Raw genomic sequence first — 19,766 nt, 5'->3', positions numbered from 1 at the left:
AAAAAATCCACGCGACTACGGGGAGAGAGACACGCAACTTGCAAATATAAAGCTGGCGTCAGGATTCGGATCGACCCCACTACCTCCTGCATACCAGGCGAGGTAGTTGACACTAGATTTGAGACTTTCGTGACTGCAAGGATTCATACTCTTAGGTTTTTTCGGTAAAGTCACGTAGGTAAAAGAATACAATTATTATTAATAAAAGAAAAATAAAAATAAATAAAAAATCACGACGTTTCGGAGGCAACACAAGCTTCCGTCTTCAGGTGGTTGAAGACGGAAGCTTGTGTTGCCTCCGAAACGTCGTGATTTATTTTTACTTTACTTTTATTAATTTAAAATTAAAATTTTTACCTTCACCGAAAAAACCTAAGAGTATGAGGTAGCTGACATTTCGCCACCGTGACACGGAGCGATGCAATCCATTCACGTGCAGTTGCTGGATGGGTTACATCGCGAGGAGCGTGAGAGGTTGGCTGCGTGACCGACTTTGAGAGGCCTTCATCCAGCAGTGGACGGACCACGGCTGCAGATGAAGCTGATGATGATGAAACAGCAGAGCGGGAGTGATTACTTTTCTAAAGGATGACGGATGTCGGGTGGAGGCAGTGTTGCTCTAAACAGATGAGAATTGTATCGATTGCAACTCCCTCCACCCGCGTTTCACGGTGGCGAGATGTTATCTGCCTCGCCTGGTATGCAGGACGTCATGGGGTCGATCCCGACCTGACGCCTGCTGCTGCTGTATATTTGGAGTTGGCGTGTCTCTCACCCCATAATGGCGTGGATTTTTCTCCGGGTCCTCGAGTTTTTTTAAACACGCGTTGAGAGTGTCCAGCTCCTGCTAGACATTTCCACGCGCTAAGCCACTTCGTTGAGCTATCATTTGCTCCCAGGTCGTTTCTGAAAAGTAGCTATACAGCTCAGTGGGCCTTACCTGGTAAAATTAAATGAAGTTAATAGTTGTGTAGTTTAGTTGAACTTCGTTAAGCTGTCATTTGTGGCCACGTCGCTTCTGAAAAAGACCTAAACAGCGAAGCGGGCCTTACCTGGTAAAAGTAAAACGTTAGTTTAGTTTATAGTTTCAGCTCCATCTAGGACAGTGGCTCTTAACATGGGGTGCACGATGTACCCCCTGGGGGTGTGGGATGCCCTTTCTGGGGGTTGTGAGACACGGGCAGATTTTATTTTTAGAAGGTAAATCAATGCAACACAAATTCAGCACGGGCACGTTACGACTTACTATGCTTCATCAAACCCTCTGTATTTATTATCGCTGTACATTGTTTTATTTTACGATTGGTCACCCGAGGCGTGGCAAGGCTGCATGTAAAGGTTAAGAACCACTGCTCTAGAAGCTCGCGGGAGCAGCAGCGGCGATGGTGGTGACGGGCGCTGTTCGTGGAGCTGATCGACACAGCGGCGGTGGTGGTGAGGGGCGCTGTTCGTGGTGCTGATCGACACAGCGACGGTCACGCGACCCGCGTCCGGTCGAGGCCCAGCCAAGCCAGCAGCCAGATCTTAAACTACAACTTCACGGGTTTTTTTTGACCAGGCGTAACGCTCCACTGAGCTATGTCGCTCTTTCAGTGTTTCAGAAGCGACCTGGAATCACAAATGACGGCTGAACGAAGTGGCTCATCATCGTGTGGCAATGTATAGCAGCAGCCAGATACCCAAAACGCGTGATGTTGATTCTAATTCTGGAGGGGGGAAACGGACGGATCCGGAGAATAATCCACGCGTTGTGTACGAAGTTCTCACATTTCTCTTTGTACGTGGAGATAGAGACACGTGGAGGGGAGGTGTGGTCTGCTCGTCGTCTTGTTACTTATATTCTCCACGACGACACGAATGATTCGTTCGGGAAGCCAAGCAGAACTGAGCCTGCCTTGTTTACCTGCCGATACGGCCTGCGAGGTAGCCAACATGCCAGGAAAATATAAACATTGAATATATTTAAATCTTGATTTAAAGCTTTCGTGACTGCAGGGATTCATATTCTTGGTTCTTTCGGTAAAGTCACGTAGAAGGGAAATAATAAAATAATATTAAACAATACAAATTCTCACGACGTTTCGACTGCAACACAAGCAATCGTCATCAGGATTTCACACCTGATGACGATTGCTTGTGTTGCAGTCGAAACGTCGTGAGAATTTTTATTGTTTTATATTTAAATTATTTTATGATTTCCCTTCTACGTGACTTTACCGAAAGAACCAAGAATATATTTAAATCTATCTATGTCGCGTTCTGAGAGTTGCCACTTCATGGCGAGATGTTAACTCCCTCGCCTTGCGTACAGGAGGTCGCGTGGAGTTTTCTCCGGGTTTCCCCCCTCCACATTTAGTATCAACATCACGCATTCAGAGTATTTGGCTGCTACAAAATGTCCACTTGGTTGATAAGCCACTTTGCTGAGCTGTCATTTGTGGCCAGGTCGCTTTTTTAAAAAAAGCTGCATAGCTCAGTGAGCCTTACCTGGTAACATAAAATTATAAACTATTTTAGTTTATAGTTTAAGGATGATTGGTGGGTCCTGTCTGGGCACCCAGGTTTGTTCCCACGTGCTTAACATTCACGAATGGGATGAGCCAAACATCGCAATGAAGGACTCTCCTGAATGAGTCTCGAGAATCGGTGAGCTTCTGTTTGCTGCTGTCCTGTCGATAGATTGATGATGAACATGATGATAATAGTGACGGTGGTGATGGTGTACATGGTGAATGTGTTTATTTTGATTGTGATGATGGTGGTGGTGGTGGTTGTTGTTGTTGTTGAGGTAGTGACGATTATTATGATTGTGTTCAATCTATGTATGTATTTTGAACTTCTTTCGCACCGTACGTAGCCAACTGCGCTAATCGGAGGTGCGGGGGAAGGATTGAACCATCACGGCGGTGCACTCGTGGTTGTGATGGCAGTGGTGTCGGTGTGATGATTGATGGATGACGAAGCTGCTGCTGCTGGTGGTGGTGGTGGTGACAACTTCGCTTGAATCAACGCGTGTCCTCACCTCGCATCCTGGCTCAATCTCGACTCGAGCACCACGCTGCCTGGCGCGGTCACAGCAGCAGCAGCAACAACAACAGCAGCGGCCACAACAACAACGCCAATAAAAAATAATAATAATAGCATTGGCTGCGTAAACAAAATTAATTGAACCCAAAGCCACTCCATTGACTCCACTCGCTTCGGTGATCCGGCTGAGCGGGGCTCGCTTTCCCTGCGCCGTGAAATCGCTCAAGTGGGAGACGATTAATCCGTAATTACGGGCATTATTTTAAGTGCAGATTATTGAGTTATCGCGCGCAACACATGTTCGCGAGAGTGTAATGCGTTTGTCTTTTTGCCGGAGGTAATAAGTGTAATGTAAGCCGCGCCTCTGTCATTACCGGCACACGGCTTATCTCAGTAAGGGGAGCGAATAGAGAGAAGTGAAAGAGAGAGAGAGAGTGGGGGAGCGAGGAGGAGAGGGAGGGTGCTGGTGGAGGAGGGAGGAGGGAGTCGAGAGGAAAAGTGAGTGGAGAGGGGAAGGTCTGTGTGTGTGTGTTACTCATATAGAGTGTGTGTGTGTGTTACTCATACAGAGTGTGTGTGTTACTTATACAGAGAGGGGTATGTGTGTGTGTGTTACTCATACAGAGAGTGTGTGTGTGTTACTAATACAGAGAGAGAGGGGTGTGTGTGTGTGTGTTACTCATACAGTGAGTGTGTGTGTTACTCATACAGAGTGTGTGTGTGTGTGTTACTAATACAGAGAGAGAGGGGTGTGTGTGTGTGTGTTACTCATACAGTGAGTGTGTGTGTGGAAGAGATAGACGGTGTATACACGCGCGTGAAGACAAAGATCCCCCTTGCAGCCTTAACAGACTGTTGGGGCAAGTGCGCACCTATGAAGGCTGGCACGGCACACGAGGTGGTGGGTGGCCAGGACCACGCCCGACCGCCTTTGTCTCCCCGTGGTGATGTTCACACACCACACCAGGTACTCATTTGAGGCTGAGTCGACCTAGGGCAGGCCCAGGACCGGTTCCGATAACCCCCACTGGTGTTAACCGTGAGCGGGAATCGATCTCGGATCACCAGGTTCGTAGCGCAGGGTGCTAGCCGCTACAACAGCAATCTCCATTCGCCACTGTGTGGCGGTGACGTCACCACGCCGGACCGCCTTTGTCTCCCCGTGGTGATGTTCACACACCACACCAAGTACTCATTTGAGGCCGAGACGACCTAGTGGAGGCCCATGACCGCTAAGCGCTACTCCACTACCACTACACACATACAAAGACAAAGATCCTCCGTGTAGCCTTAACAGACTGTTGGGCAAGCACCTATAGGTGGGAGGTGGGTGGCTAGCACCACGCCCGACCGCCTTTGTGTCCCCAGTGGCGATGTGTGCACGTCACACCAGGTACTCATTTAAGGCTGAGTCGACCTAGAATACAGACAATCGTCACCGGTGTTGGTCGTTTTGTGTGTTGTTGTGTTGTTGTTTTGTTGTGCTGTTGTGTTGTATTGTGTTGTTGTGCTGTGTGTTGCTGTGTTGTTGTGTCGTGTGTTGTTGTGTTGTGTTGTTGTGGTGTTGTGTGCTGTGTTGCAGTGTTGTTGTGTTGTGTGTTACTATGTTGTGTGTTGTTGTGTTGTGTGTTGTTATGTTGTGTGTTGTTGTGCTGTGTTGTTGTTGTGTTGTGTGTTGTTATGTTGTTGTGTTGTTGTTTTGTTGTGTGTTGTTGTGTTGTGTTGTTGTGGTGTTGTGTGTTGTGTTGCTGTGTTGTTGTGTTGTGTTGTGTGTTACTATGTTGTGTGTTGTTGTGGTGTGTTGTGTGTTGTTATGTTGTGTGTTGTTGTGCTGTGTTGTTGTGTTGTTGTGTGTTGTTGTGTTGTGTGTTGTTATGTTGTGCTGTGTTGTTGTGTTGTTGTGTGTTGTTGTGTTGTGTTGTGTGTTGTTATGTTGTGTGTTGTTGTGCTGTGTTGTTGTGTTGTTGTGTGTTGTTGTGTTGTGTTGTGTGTTGTTGTGTTGTCCATGCGTCATATTCGACTCAACGGGCAGGACGCGCACAGCACTCGGTACTCGGCCTGCGCGAGTTCGATTCCCGCTCACAGCCACTCCCAACACCGGTGACGATTATCCGAAGCGGGACGGGGCCCTCCACTAGGTCGACTCTGTGGCAAATGAGTGTCTGGTGCGGTGTGTAAAACATCAACGTGGGGAGACAAAGGCGGCCGGGCGTGGGTGCCCGGCCACCCACCCTCCCCCCCTGCGGGTCCTCTCAGTGAGTCTCTCAGTGAGTCTCTCAGTGAGTCTACGGGTGTCTACGCGAGTGCGTGGGTCTCTGCATGGGTCTCTGCGTGAGTCTCTGCGTCTGTGTGCCAATGCGAGGTGGACTCACACAGCAGGGGACGATTGAGTCTGGACCTGAACTCGGGTCGCGAGAGGGTCGCTGTGATTTGGTGAAGAGGGGAAGCCCCCGGGGTCCAGTGGAGATTGTAACTCCGCCACCGACGTCAGTCACGGCCGGGGAATTGACCTCGGGTCACCGGGGGATTAGAAGAAAACAAACGCGTTCATCACTGCGCCACCAATCCACCCGCCACTGCTCCGTCAGCTGTACAAGTCCAAAATGATCCCTCGGGGTGTCGTCGAGAAGAAGCTCTGGCCACGGAGACTGCGCAACGGCCAGGGCCCCAGGGCTCGAACGCGGCTCCGTCCCAGTTGTTGACACCACCGAGTACATTAAATGCGGCGGCAACAGAGCGCCTACGGAGGGCGCGCAACTGGAGACACGGATTAGCCGAGAGAATGAATCCATCAGCGCTGGTCGCGTCAACGAGCATTGAATGGATGCGAAGGGGGGGGCCACGCGGAAGGGAGCGGTGGTGATGTGCTTGTGTGTGTTGTGTGTGTTGCTGTGTGTGTGTGTTGTTGTGCTTGTGTGTGTAGCTGTGTGTGTTGCTTTGTGTGTGTGTTGATGTGTGTGTGTGTGTTGCTGTGCTTGTGTGTGTAGCTGTGTGTGTTGCTGTGTGTGTGTTGCTGCGTGTATGTTGCTGTGTATGTGTGTTGCTGTGTGTGTGTTGCTCTTTAAGAAGGGGGACCGCACAGACTGTAACAACTACAGGGGCATCCCACTCCTCAGTGTGCCGGGAAAGGTCCTGGCAAGGATTATTCAACATCGCCTTGCTAGGCACGCTGAGGAGAGGCTTGCAGAGCCCCAATGCGGTTTCAGGAAAGGGCGGTCCTGCACAGATGCCATATTTATGTATGCCGATGATTTGGTAATAGCTGCTCATTCAGAGGAGGAGTTGGAGACGCTGCTGCTGAGACTGGAGAGTGCCACTAAGAGGTGGGGCCTTACCATCAGCCCCACCAAATCTAAGCACCTGCCTGGGTATTTTGTACCATCGGACACTCCACCCCCACAACTCCCAATCAGTGATGGGGCAGTAGTGGAGAGAGTGGAGAGTTTCCCATACCTGGACAGTGTGCTTATGACCGGCTCCAGTTTAACAGCAGAGGTCTCACTCCGAATCAGTCGAGTGGCAAAATATTTGCATCGGTTATCTAACGCTGTGTGGAAGCTACCTGGTCTGTCGCTCCGCACGAAGCTTCAGGTCTTCTCGGCCACAGTCATTCCCTCCCTTCTCTACGCTTGCGAAACGTGGACCTCCCTAATGGAGCATCTTCGCCGTTTGGAAACATTTAGGCTGGCCTGCCTACGATCCATCCTGGGTTTAACCAGGCTGGATTGTGTGAGGAGCTCACAAATCCTTGAAAGATCTGGGCAAAGTCCCATCGGTGAGCTCCTCCGGCAGGCAAGGCTGCGTTGGCTGGGTCATGTAGCCCGCATGCCCAGCCACCGCATGCCTAAACAGCTTTTGTTCGGCCGGATCGAGGGGGCTAAACGGACGCGGCACGGGCTAAAAAGGAGATGGAGTGATGTGGTACAGGAGGACGTGGAGCTGAGTGGACTTGCCGATGACTGGTACCAGCGGTGTCAAGATCGGCCTCTGTGGAGGAGGCTCGTGAAGGACGCTACTGGGCAGTTGGAGGCCGTCGCCCTCCAACAACAACGGAGGGCGGAGGAGTGACGCTCACAACAAGGAGCGGAGCGCCGGGTGGCAAAAGCACAGCAAGTTGGTACAGTAGGGGGCACAGGTGGTGCATCAGCCAGTCATCTCGGTCATCTCAGTCAGTCGACCCGTGGCATCTGGGTCTGCCCCGTGACCTCCTGCCAGCGGGCGTTCGACACTTCACGTAGCCTCAAGGTGCACATGGCATGGCACAAGCGTCGTGGTGACGTCACCGCCACTTAGTGGCGAATGGCGGTTGTTGTTGTTGTGTTGCTTGGTGTGTGTGTGTTGCTGTGTGTGTGTTGCTGTGTGTGTGTTTCTGTGTGTGTCGCTGTGTGTGAGTGTGTGGGGAGCGGTAGTGTAGCAGTTAGCGCGCTGCGCTACGAACCCCGGCGCCCCGAGTTCGATGCCCGCTCACGATTATTTGAACAGGTCTTGGGCCTCCCCTAGGTCGACTAGGCTTCAAATGAGTAGCTGGTGCGGTGTGTAAACATCGCCACTGGGGAGATAAAGGCGGCCGAGCGTGGTGCTGGTCACCCACCCCCTCGTGTGCCGTCCCAACCTTGATAGGTTTCTAGCTAACAGCACTTGCCCCATCAGTCTGTCAAGGCTATACTGTCAAATGAACCTCATGGCAGGGACCCCGGGGTCCCGAATAAACGGAAGTCAAAATCTCAATTTATTTCTTTATTTTGGGCGACTCCGTCCCACCGCGCACATCATCGCCACGACCCGCCTGGCGCGGATCGTTCTGTTGTCGTGTCGTCCAAGCGCAGCGGCGAGGACGAATGCGCTGAAGAAACAAAACTTTGAAACGTTGATTAGCGCATCGTGTAGAGCTCGTCAAGAGGAATAAATCGCCGTGTCGTCCGCCTCCAACAGACATAGAATGACGTCGCAACGCAGTTCGTGCGAGGGCCGGGGGCTTGTGGGACCCCGGGGTCCCGCCACGAGGTTCACTTGTTCTCGCTGAGAAGAGTTGTCCCACCTGTCTGTGTAGGCTCCACCAGGCGGGGTGGGGTGGGGGTCTTTGTCTTCGCGTGTAAACATTTGCTGCTCGAGAGAACTCCAAAGAGCAAAGTTACAACTTGTTCATAATTCGGAATTTTGCCGAAATTGATTCCGTCCAGAAAAACTAAACGACGTCGGCCAATCGCGTCACTTCCGTTGATCAACCCACCAAAAAAAGGTGCCACGTGCGTGGCAATCGGGGGGGGGGGGGGCGACGTCACGTGTGTTTTTGGTTCGAGCGAAGACGCGTTAAGTGATTGCATGCTGCAAAACGATCCGGGGGGAAACGTCGGAAAACATTTTTCCCCCCAAAAATTGAAATGTTCTTAAAAAACAAAACCCAACAATCTGAAATCCACGACGTATAAATTAGAAACTCATCCCTGATCTCTATAATGAGGCATGTGCTCCAGATCTTCTCAATATGGAACATCTGTATGTACGTGCAGGCAATGGCGGAGCCAGGATTTTCAGGTAGGGGGGCAACCCCTCCAGCAATGACAAATGATAGAGGAGTTGTTTGTTAGTAATAGGTTTTTACCCTTTCAACTGGTACAAAAACTGACACCTTTATACAAGGCATCATCTTCTTGGTTCTTTCGGTAAAGTCACGTAGAACAGAAATAATAAAATAATAAAAATTAAACAGAATAAAATAATTCTCACGACGTTTCGGCCACAACGAAAGCAGACGTCCTCAGGTGAAGAACAGGTCTGTCGGAAAGACAGAGTCTGAATGACAGGCTTCCATTGCACTGCTGGTGTCAACCCTTTTTGGTGTCCTCTGTGTTGTTGTATCTGAATGGTTTTGTTAATTAATTTTTTTTAAACATTGGGGAGGGAAAAAAACAAATGGTGTCCGTCGCTTTCTCGGTCTTGCCGCCAAAATGATCGTCACTTTTATCTGCACGGCGCTGAATCGTTGCGATGCGAACAGGGATCCTAAAATGTAATGACCCCAAAAAAAAAACTCCGAAATCGCCTTTATACCGCCCAAGCAAATCTGAAAAGAAGAGAAAACCCGCTTAAAATGCTTGGCTAATTCTTAATGCATGCCAAGAAATATATATATACAATAAATATGTTGGCGTATATGTGTTGGCAGTGCGGTAGCGGGGAGCTGAGTGGAGTTGGCATCGATGGAGCTGCGCTTTAATTTGCGCTGAAGGAGCGTCCCTTGGATGTGCACGGAGGTGCCTGGGGGCATTCATCTGGGTGCGGGACCGCCCCACACCCACCCACCTCCCCCACCCCCTCACCCACCCACCTCCCCCACCCCCTCACCCACCCACCCACCCACCTCCCTCTCACCCACCCACCTCCCCCTCACCCACCCACCTCCCCGTCACCCACCCACCTTCCTCTCACCCACCCATCCACCTCCACCTCACCCACCCACCACCACCTCCCCCTCACCTCACCCACCCCCTCACCCACCCACCCACCTTTCCCTCACCCACCCCCTCACCCCCTCACCCACCCACCTCCCCCTCACCCACCTCCACCTCCCCCTCACCCACCCATCCACCTCCACCACCCCCCCCCACCTAGCCACCTCACCCACCCCCTCACCCACCCACCTTTCCCTCACTCACCCACCCAGCCACCACCACCTCCACCTCACCCACCCATCCACCTCCCCCCTCTGGCCGTGATAAGAGCTCTCCCTCCACGGAGCTGACACTGCAGCCGAGCGATGAAATGGGGCGCGCTAACGAGGAGCCGGGGGCGGGGAGGGATCTCCCCCGGCTGCCTCGAGACTCGGGCGGGCACGTGACGAGGCGGGCGGCGGCGTGAAAGACGACGACGATGACAACGAACCGCCCCGGGCACTCTGAGCACTCGGCGAGACCCATTGGCACGGTGGTGGTGGTGGTGATGGTGGTGATGGTGATGGTGGTTGGGGTGGTGCGGATGGTGGTGGTGGTGATGGTGGTGGTGGTGCGGGTGGTGGTGGTGATGATGGTGCGGGTGGTGATGGTGGTGGTGGTGATGATGGTGCGGGTGGTGCTGGTGGTGCTGGTGGTGGTGGTGGTGATGATGGTGCGGGTGGTGGTGGTGATGATGGTGCGGGTGGTGCTGGTGGTGCGGATGGTGATGGTGGTGGTGCTGCTGGTAGTGGTGACAGTGCGGGTGGTGATGGTGCTGGTTGTCATGGTGCGGGCGGTGATGGTGGTGGTGGTGGTGCTGCTGCTGCTGCTGCTGGTGATGGTAATGGTGGTGATGGTGCTGCTGGTGGTGATAGCGTAGTGATTAGCGCGCTGCGCATCTTAACCCCGGCGACACGAGTTCGATTTCCGTTCACTGCCAACACCACAGTGATGATTATCTGAATCGGTCCTGGGCCTCCTCTAGGTCGACTCAACCTCAAATGAGTACCTGGTGCAGTGTGTAAAAAAACATCGCCACTAGGGAGACGAAGGCGGTCGGGCGTGGTGCTGGCCACCCACCCCCTCATGCGCCATTCCGGCCTTCATTGGTGCTCGCTAACAGCACTTGCCCCAACAGTCTGTGAAGGCTATACGGGGGATCTTCGTCTTTTGATGATGGTGATGGTGGTGGCAGCCCAGGGTCCCTCGATCTCTGTAAGGCTGTGATCGTGGGGCCCCAGTGGACCCAGGGCAGCACATCCACCGCAGAGCCAGAGCCTCCTCTGTGTTGTCCTGGAGGCGCAATCCGATGAGCTGTGAAGCTCTTTCACAGATGTCCAGTAAGGGGGAGGGGGGGGTCAGCGAGTTGAGAGCAACCTCCCAACACTGCGGCCGCGCTGAATCGCCGTCACTGCGCGGGACGCGGCAGGTTCCAACCAAGAGAATGAGCCGAGGCCGACTGTGCCAAAGTGGGGGGGGGGGGGGGGCCTTTGCTTGAATTCCTCTAACCCGCTTATGCGCTCTACAAAAGTCAATGCAGATTTGATGGCTTAGACGCATGCCCCGCGGGCCGACACGACCACCGTGGAATTACAAAACCTAACGCTGATCGTACAAGTGTGCTGCGCGCTCTGTGTGTCTGCTGTGTGTGTGTGTCTGCTGTGTGTGTGTGTCTGCTGTGTGTGTGTGCTGTATGTGTGTATGCTGTGTGTGTGTGTCTGTGTGTGTCTGCTGTGTGTGTCTGCAGTGTGTGTGTGTCTGATGTGTGTGTGTGTGTTTAGAGTGTGTGTGTGTCTGCTGTGTATGTGTGCTGTGTGTGTCTGTGTGCTGTGTGTGTGTGTACTATGTGTGTCTGCTGTGTGTGTGTCTGCTGTGTGTGTCTGCTGTGTGTCTGCTGTGTGTGTCTGCTGTGTGTGTGTGTGATATGCGTGTGTGTGTCTGCTGTATCTGTGTGTGTGTGTCTGCTGTGTGTCTGCTGTGTGTGTGCTGTGTGTGTGTCTGCTGTGTGTGCTGTGTGTGTCTGCTGTGTGTGTGTCTGCTGTGTGTGTGCTGTGTGTGTCTGCTGTGTGTGTGCTGTGTGTGTCTGCTGTGTGTGTGTGTTGTGTGTGTGTGTCTGCTGTGTGTCTGCTGTGTGTGTCTGCTGTGTGTGTGTATCTTCTGTGTGTGTGTCTGCTGTGTGTGTCTGCTGTGTGTGCTGTGTGTGTCTGCTGTGTGTGTGTCTGCTGTGTGTGTGCTGTGTGTGTGTCTGCTGTGTGTCTGCTGTGTGTGTCTGCTGTGTGTGTGTGTTGTGTGTGTGTGTCTGCTGTGTGTCTGCTGTGTGTGTCTGCTGTGTGTGTGTATCTGCTGTGTGTGTGTCTGCTGTGTGTGTCTGCTGTGTGTGCTGTGTGTGTCTGCTGTGTGTGTGCTGCGTGTGTATCTGCACACACAGTGTGTGTGTCTGCTGTGTGTGTCTGCTGTTTGTCTGCTGTGTGTCTGCTGTGTGTGTATCTGCTGTGTGTGTGTCTGCTGTGTGTCTGCTGTGTGTGTCTGCTGTGTGTGTGTGTCTGCTGTGTGTGTGTGTCTGCTGTGTGTGTCTGCTGTTTGTCTGCTGTGTGTCTGCTGTGTGTGTATCTGCTGTGTGTGTGTCTGCTGTGTGTCTGCTGTGTGTGTCTGCTGTGTGTGTGTGTCTGCTGTGTGTGTGTCTGCTGTGTGTGTCTGCTGTGTGTGTCTGCTGTGTGTGTGTCTGCTGTGTGTGTGCTGTGTGTGTGTCTGCTGTGTGTGTGTCTGCTCTGTGTCTGCTGTGTGTGTGTGTCTGCTGTGTGTGTGTGCTGTGTGTGTGTCTACTGTATGTGTGTGTCTGCTGTGTGTGTCTCCTGTGTGTGTGTGTCTGCTGTGTGTGTCTGCTGTGTGTGTGTGTGTCTGTGTGTGTCTGCTGTGTGTGTGTGTGTCTGCTGTGTGTCTGCTGTGCGTGTGTGCTGTGTGTGTGTGTCTGCTGTGTGTGTGTGTCTGCTGTGGGTGTGTGTCTGTGTGTGTGCTGTGTGTGTGTGTTGTGTGTGTGTCTGCTGTGTGTGTGTGTCTGCTGTGTGTGTGTCTGTGTGTGTGAGTGTCTGCAGTCTGTTTAGGCTGCGCGGTGCGGATGATGTTTGGAGCGGTGGTGCAGTGGTTAGCGCACTGTGTGTGGGGAGCGGTGGCGCTGTGGTTAGTACGCTGCGTTACGACTCTGGCGAGCGGAGTTCGATTCTCGCTCACGGCCACCAACAGCAGTGGCGAACATCTGATCCGGTCCTGGGCCTCCCCTATGCCGACTCAGCCTCACATGAATACCTGGTGCGATGCGTAAACTTCGCCACTGGGGAGACAAAGGCGGTTGGGCGTGGTGTTAGGCCACCCACTAACATCACTTGCCCCACCGGTCTGTTAAATGGCTACAGGGGCGATCTTTGTCTTTCTATCGAGTCCGATGATGCCCAGAGAGAAAGGTTTAATCACGACGGTCGGCTCTTCCTGCCCTGGCTGTGAATGACGCATTCCGATACAGACGGAGTCGCGCTCCATCCGAGGGCTGCCGCGCCGTCGGCTTCCCACGCGAATCGTTTGGTGACTGCCCCCGCTCCTCCCATGAGCGACGGTCGTCGACGTCGGGCGCGAGTGGAAATGTCAGCATCCCACGTGGCCAGAGATGCCGGTCGATCGTTTCCTGCGCGAGGGGGGTCTCCGGGGAGGAGGAGAGGGGGGGTGGGGAGGAGGGGGGGTGGAGGAGGGGGGGTGGAGGAGGGGGGGGAGGGGTGGAGGAGGAGGAGAGGGGGGTGGAGGAGGAGGGAGGGGGCTGGGTGGAGGAGGAGGTGGGGGGGGTGGAGAAGGTGGGGGGGGTGGGGGGTGGAGGTGGGGGGGTGGAGGAGGTGGGGGGGGGTGGAGGAGGAGGAGGGGGGGTGCAGGAGGAGGAGGTGGGGGGGTGGAGGAGGTGGGGGGGTGGAGGAGCAGGAGGAGGGGGGTGGGGTGGGGGAGGAGGGGGTGGGGTGGGGGAGGAGGAGGAGGGGGGGTGGGTGGGGGAGGAGGAGGAGGGGGGGTGTGGTGGGTGAGGAGGAGGGGGTGGTGGGGAGGAGGAGGAGAAGGGGTGGGGTGAGGTGGAGGAGGAGGGAGGTCTTGGGCCCTCCCGGGAAGCCCCCCCACGTCTCTCCACGATGAGCGAGCGCGCGCGGCGATGGTCCGCGGTAATTGGCAAGGCCTGGGTGGTCCATTCACGGCGGATACAGCGCCGGACTACCCCCCCCCCCGACTCTCCAACTCGCGGCCCCCGCTATTCCCCCACCGCCCCCCCCCCCCTCCCAACTTTCAATGGCGCAGCCGCCCGGCCCTTTGTGAGGGCCGAGCGGAGTCCGTTGTGAGGAATTAGCCGCGGTGCGCGCGCCGATTCGCGCGCACAAAAGGCGAATTCAAGAGCGGCGGCGGCGGCCCCCAGCCGGGTGTGGTGGGGGGCTCTCGCTAAGAGCACTTGCCCCAACAGTACATTGAGGCTATTCGGGTGATATTTGTCTTTGGTTGTGGTTGTAGCGGTGAGCGCTACGCTGCGCTACGAACCCGGCCACGACTCACGGCCCAACACCAAGTGACGAAAATCTGAACCGGTCCTAGCCCTCCCCTAGGTCGTCTCAGCCTCAAATGACTACCTGGCGCGGTGTTTAAACGTCGCCGCTGGGAAGACAAAGGCGGTCGGCCGTGGTGCTGGCCACCCACCCCCTCGTGTACCGTTGCGAACTTCCAAACGTGCTCGCTAACAGCACTTGCCCCCACAGCACTCTGAGTGAAGGCGACGCGGGGGATCTTTGCTGTTGGGGGTGTGACGGTGTGATGGTTGGCAATGATTGTGGCGACGAGGAGGATTGTGCTGGATGTCGTGGCGAGCTTGAGGATGATGACGATGATGATGGAGGTGCGATGCACGCTGATTAAGCGTTAGGCTCGTGTGTGTGTGTGTGTGACCTGGGGCCCCCCAGGGAAGCGGCAGTGTGGTGGTTATCCCCTCACCTGACGTCTCCTCTCACCTGACGTCTCTCCCGATCGACATCGTGAGCACGAGCGCGACGTCTACAGAGTGGAACTCCGCCGCCGTGGAGACGGAGCAACGGAATCCGCACCGCGTACCACTGGCGAGCGTTGCGGATTCTCACATCACGTGGTGCGGATTCTTACATCACGTGGTGTGGATTCTCACATCACGTGGTGTGGATTCTCACATCACGTGGTGCGGATTCTCACATCACGTGGTGCGGATTCTTACATCACGTGGTGTGGATTCTCATATCACGTGGTGTGGATTCTCACATCACGTGGTGCGGATTCTCACATCACGTGGTGCGGATTCTTACATCACGTGGTGTAGATTCTCACATCACGTGGTGTGGATTCTCACATCACGTGGTGTAGATTCTCACATCACGTGGTGCGGATTCTCACATCACGTGGCGCGGATTCTTACATCAGGTGGTGTGGATTCTCACATCACGTGATCGCGGCGGCGGGGAGGGTTCGGACGCCGAGAAAGCGGCTTCGGCAAAGCCCCCCCCCCCCCGCCTTCATCCAGCAGCGTAGCGGCGATCGCGGCTGATGGTGACCAAGGGTGACCACACGTGGCCTGCAGCCTGACTGCCAATCCGCTGTGGCCCAGCGGACTTCAGCCCCGCTGGGTCAGCAGGAGTCGAGGGGAGACGTGGACACCCCTCGCCCTGCCACAGCAGCAGTGTTCTTCTCGCATTCCCAGAGCAGGGCCACTTCATTTAGCTGACACTAAACTTGTTATTTTACCAGGCAAGGGCCCCACTGAGCTACTCTGGCTATCACAAACGATAGCTCAAAGAAGTGTAACATCCACAACATTTACTATTTACTCTCCAACACACCGGTGGGCTGAAGTAGTAACTATTTGGCGCGTTGTTTAGGTGACAAATCCCAAGCTAATTGGCCGTGTCGGGTGGTGGAGGGTTACGACACATTCATACTCACGCGATCGAACCCAAAACACTTCATTATGAATAATAATATTGGTCGCGAAAGCCCGCTGCGTGTCAGACTGAGAATGGTGATGGTGCTTGGTGTTTCCACTCGTTGTGCATCGTCAGCGGCCGCGCTGAAGGCCAACCAGGGCCCCGCCAGTGGCCCCGCGGGACCTGCCCATGAGACCAGAGACCACCCCCCCTCCACTGGCGCTGGGGTCAAGTGCGGGGCACCACCACCACCACTTGCAGGACGTCCGGCCAGCTTGGGAGAGTTGTTTTGTTGTTGTTTACTTGCTCCGCTTGTTTAGCCATGGACGCCTCGCTGAGTCTCGTCACTCTTTTGTCCAGAGGCGGCAGTCATTTTCGTGCTCTCTCTCTCTCGCTCTCTCTCTCCGTATGTGTAACACAACAATCCGCGACGCAGCGGGCGACGCTTGACCATGACGCCACGACACCTTGCAGACGGCGCGTGGCTTCCCCCTCGTTCGCTTGTTGACATTCCATAGCTCGCACACACAAAGATAAAGATTCCCCGTGTAGCCTGTAACAGACTGTTGGGGCAAGTGCTGTTAGCGAGTAGCACCTGTGAAGGCCGGCACGGCACACGAGCGGTTGGGTGACCAGCCCCGCCCCCGTCCCTCCCTAGCGGCGATGTTTACACACTGCACCGGGTACTCGTTTGAGGCTGAGTCGACCTAGGGGAAGGCCCTTGAACGGTTAAGATAATCGGTCAACGGTGTTGGCCGCGAACGGGAATCGAACCCGGATCGCCGGGTTCGTAGCGCACCGCGCGAACCGCTGCACCACCGCTCACCACACCGTACCACACACACAGACACACCACACCACTGCTCACCACACCGCACCACACACCCAGACACACCGCACCACACACACAGACACCCCGCACCACACACCCAGACACACCACACCACACACCCAGACACACCGCACCACACACACAGACACACCAGACACCCAGACACACCACACACACCCAGACACACCGCACCACACACCCAGACACACCGCACCAAACATACAGACACACCACACCACACACCCAGACACACTGCACCACACACACACCACACACACACCGCTCCACACACACACCACACACACAGACACACCGCAGGATCATCTGGGGCGGGCGGCGGCTGGGTTGGAATCGTGAACCTGCTCGGGCTCCGTCACCGCCCACAAGAGAGTTGAGAGAGAGTTGAGACTCAGACGTTTGACTTTTAAACAACTTTCATTGCCGCCAGCAACGAAAAGCACTGGAGGCGATTCCGATATGAAATACACACCAGCAAACAAATGAAAACAAACGCTACAAATCCACGCGTTGTGGCGCTAAAAGCACCGCGCACAACACGAAAGAAAAGTCACGTGGTGGTGGTGGTGGTGGTGGTCATCGCGCACGCCACGGTGACGAGCGAGCGCTTCAGAAGGTGAACACGAAGGTGCCGTCCACGCTGGTACAGAGAGGGGCTTTTCCGGCTCCCCGGCGTTCGAAGAAGACGCGCACATCACCGACATGTGTGTGGTACATGGCGTGCTTCAGCCAGAGCCGCGCCTTGAGCAGGCCCCTGAACACTGGAAGCACCACAGAGCAGCCGTCAGTGTCACCTTGCGGCATCTTTTTCCTCGTTCTGTACACCGCCATCTTCGCCTGAGCACAGGCGACGTTGGCGAGGGAGAGCGAGAGAGAGAGCAAGAGAGAGCGCGAGCGAGGCCACCGCTCTTCATCGCAAGGCGCTGCGGGCCACTTGTCAGGCTACTGGGTGGCCTTCAGCGCGGCCCCCCACTAATACACAAATGTGACCCCCCCCCATCATCATCCCCCCCCCCCCCCCCAGGAATGTGGTGGCGGCCTCTCACCCTGGCGGGACCGTTTGGCCAGTATCGAAGTATTCCTCTTTGCAAAAGGTTTCTGTTTGGTGTTTGACAATCTTGACGCCACCTGCTGTATTGCCAGAAAACCTATGAAACAATAAGAATACGTTTTACCGTTCGTGGCAATCAAACAGGAGGTGTTTAGATGTTCAAACACCAAATAGAAACCTTTTGCAAGGAGTCAAGTCTGCATTAGCCCACACGTACTTGTGGTGAACATTCAAACAAAGCACGCGGCTCTGATAATATTTGCATTGTCTTTGAAACTGATTGGCCTACACCAGAGACAGCCGCCTTCGTTAGGGCCCAGCATCACCACCAGTGAGAGACAAGAGGACGCCAAATTGCGAACAGCACAAAGACAATGCCACCATCAGAGCATTTATAGCTGGGGCTGAGCAGCTATAAAATGGGACCTTTTTTGGTACATATCAAAGTATGAAAAAAAAGAATTGGTTTTACCCTTTACGGCAATAATACAGGTGGTGATAAGATGTTCAAACACCAAATAGAAAACCTATTTTCATGTTTCATCTGAGCGAAGAACACTGCGCTTGAATCAACGCTCCCTCCCTGCCTGGGGCTTGCCGACTCGTTCCGGCCAACTTTTCGCCAGGAGCAGCAGCAGCTGGAAATTGCAGGGGCTGCGCTTTTTATTTTCTTGTTGTTACCCTTGACCCAGTCCGCGGCGGGCGGTGCGATGCTCTTCGTGGGCTTCGTTACACGCATTGGGGACTTGCGCCGTGGCTCGGGCTCTATCGCGGGAGCCTCGCGCTAAAGTGGTTCCCTCTTAGGCGCGATCTCGTAAGCCCGGGCTCTTATCAAAGGTTCTTTGGTGCGAGAAGTAGGGGAATGGAAGGGGGATTCAGTGGGGCTGGGGTGTAGCGAAGGGGACGGGGAGATCTGTGTCTGTGTGTCTGTGTGTGTGTGTCTGTGTGTGTGTCTGTGTGTGTATGTTTGTAGTGTAGTGGTTAGCGCTACGCTACGCTACGAATCCGGCGAGCCCGAGTTCGTTTCCCGCTCACGGCCAACACCGGTGACGATTGTCTGAACCGGTCCTGTGCCTCCCCTAGGTCGACTCAGCCTCAAATGAGCATCTCGTACGGTATGTAAACATCGCCACTAGGGAGACAAAGGCGGTCGGGCGTGGTGCTGGCCACCCACCCCCTCGTGTGCCATGCCGGCCATCATAGGTGCTCGCAAACAGCACTTGCCCCAACAGTCTGTTACGGCTATACGGGGGATCTTTATCTTTCTTGTGTGTGTATGTGAGGTGGGTGGGGAGTGGTGGTGCAGCGGTTAGCGCTACGTTTGCACGACGAACCCGAGTTTGATTCCCGCTCACGGCGATCACCAGTGACGATTATCTGAACCGGTCGTGGGCCTCCCCTAGGTCGACTCAGCCTCAAATAAATACCTGGTGCGGTGTGTAGTAAATAACGCCACTTGGAAGGCAAAGGCGGCCGGGCGTGGTGCTGGCCACCCACCCCCTCGTGTGCGGTTCCGGCCTTCACAGGTGCTACTCGCTAACAGCACTTGCCCCCACAGTCCGTGAAAGGAAAGAAACAAAGAACATGAAGTCCTGCAGTCACGAAAGTTTTTAGTCAAAGTATTGTCTGTTAAAGGCTACATGGGGAATCTTTGTCTTTGATGTTGTTGTTGTTATCCATAATGCAGGGTTTTATTTTGGGTTAGATCACGTAAAAACAAATGTGTCGTTAAACCTGCCACCACCCGACAAACCAATGAATAAAGCTTGTCACGTAAAGAGAACATGACAATTCGTCACTAATACAGCAACACCGGTTGTGTGCTGGAGAATAAATCCACAACATTTACAATCTGAGTACGACGTTTCGCCAGTAACTACAACGAGCATCAACCTTACTAATCGGCTGTGTCGTGTGGTGGTGGGTTTAACGACACATTTATATGCACGCGACCTAACCCCGAAACAAACCCCATTGTGGACAATATTTGTCGCGAAATCCTCATACAACTACCACTACTACGTGTTAAACTGTTGTTGTTGTTTGTTGTTGTTGGGCAATGATTGTGAAGACGACCACGATGGCCACTCCGCAACCTCGGGCGACTTGCCACAAGCGAACAAACACTCCAAGACGGACTGACGTCGTGGGGCACACACACACCTCTCGTGGCGTCTACACAAGGCACACACACACCTCTCGTGGTGTCTACACAAGGCACACACTCACACCTCTAGTGGTGTCTACACAAGGCACACACACACACCTCTCGTGGTGTCTACACAAGGCACACACACACACCTCTAGTGATGTCTACACAAGGCACACACACTCACACCTCTAGTGATGTCTACACAAGGCACACACACTCACACACCTCTCATGGTGTCTACACAAGGCACACACTCACACGGCTCATGGGGTCACGGTCAATGAACCGGCAACAA

This window comes from Lampetra fluviatilis, chromosome 51 (genome assembly GCF_964198595.1).
Source record: "Lampetra fluviatilis chromosome 51, kcLamFluv1.1, whole genome shotgun sequence".
In the NCBI taxonomy this organism is placed as follows: Eukaryota; Metazoa; Chordata; class Hyperoartia; order Petromyzontiformes; family Petromyzontidae; genus Lampetra; species Lampetra fluviatilis.
The sequence above is the reverse complement of the archived record's forward strand: the minus strand, read 5'-3'. Positions refer to the sequence as shown.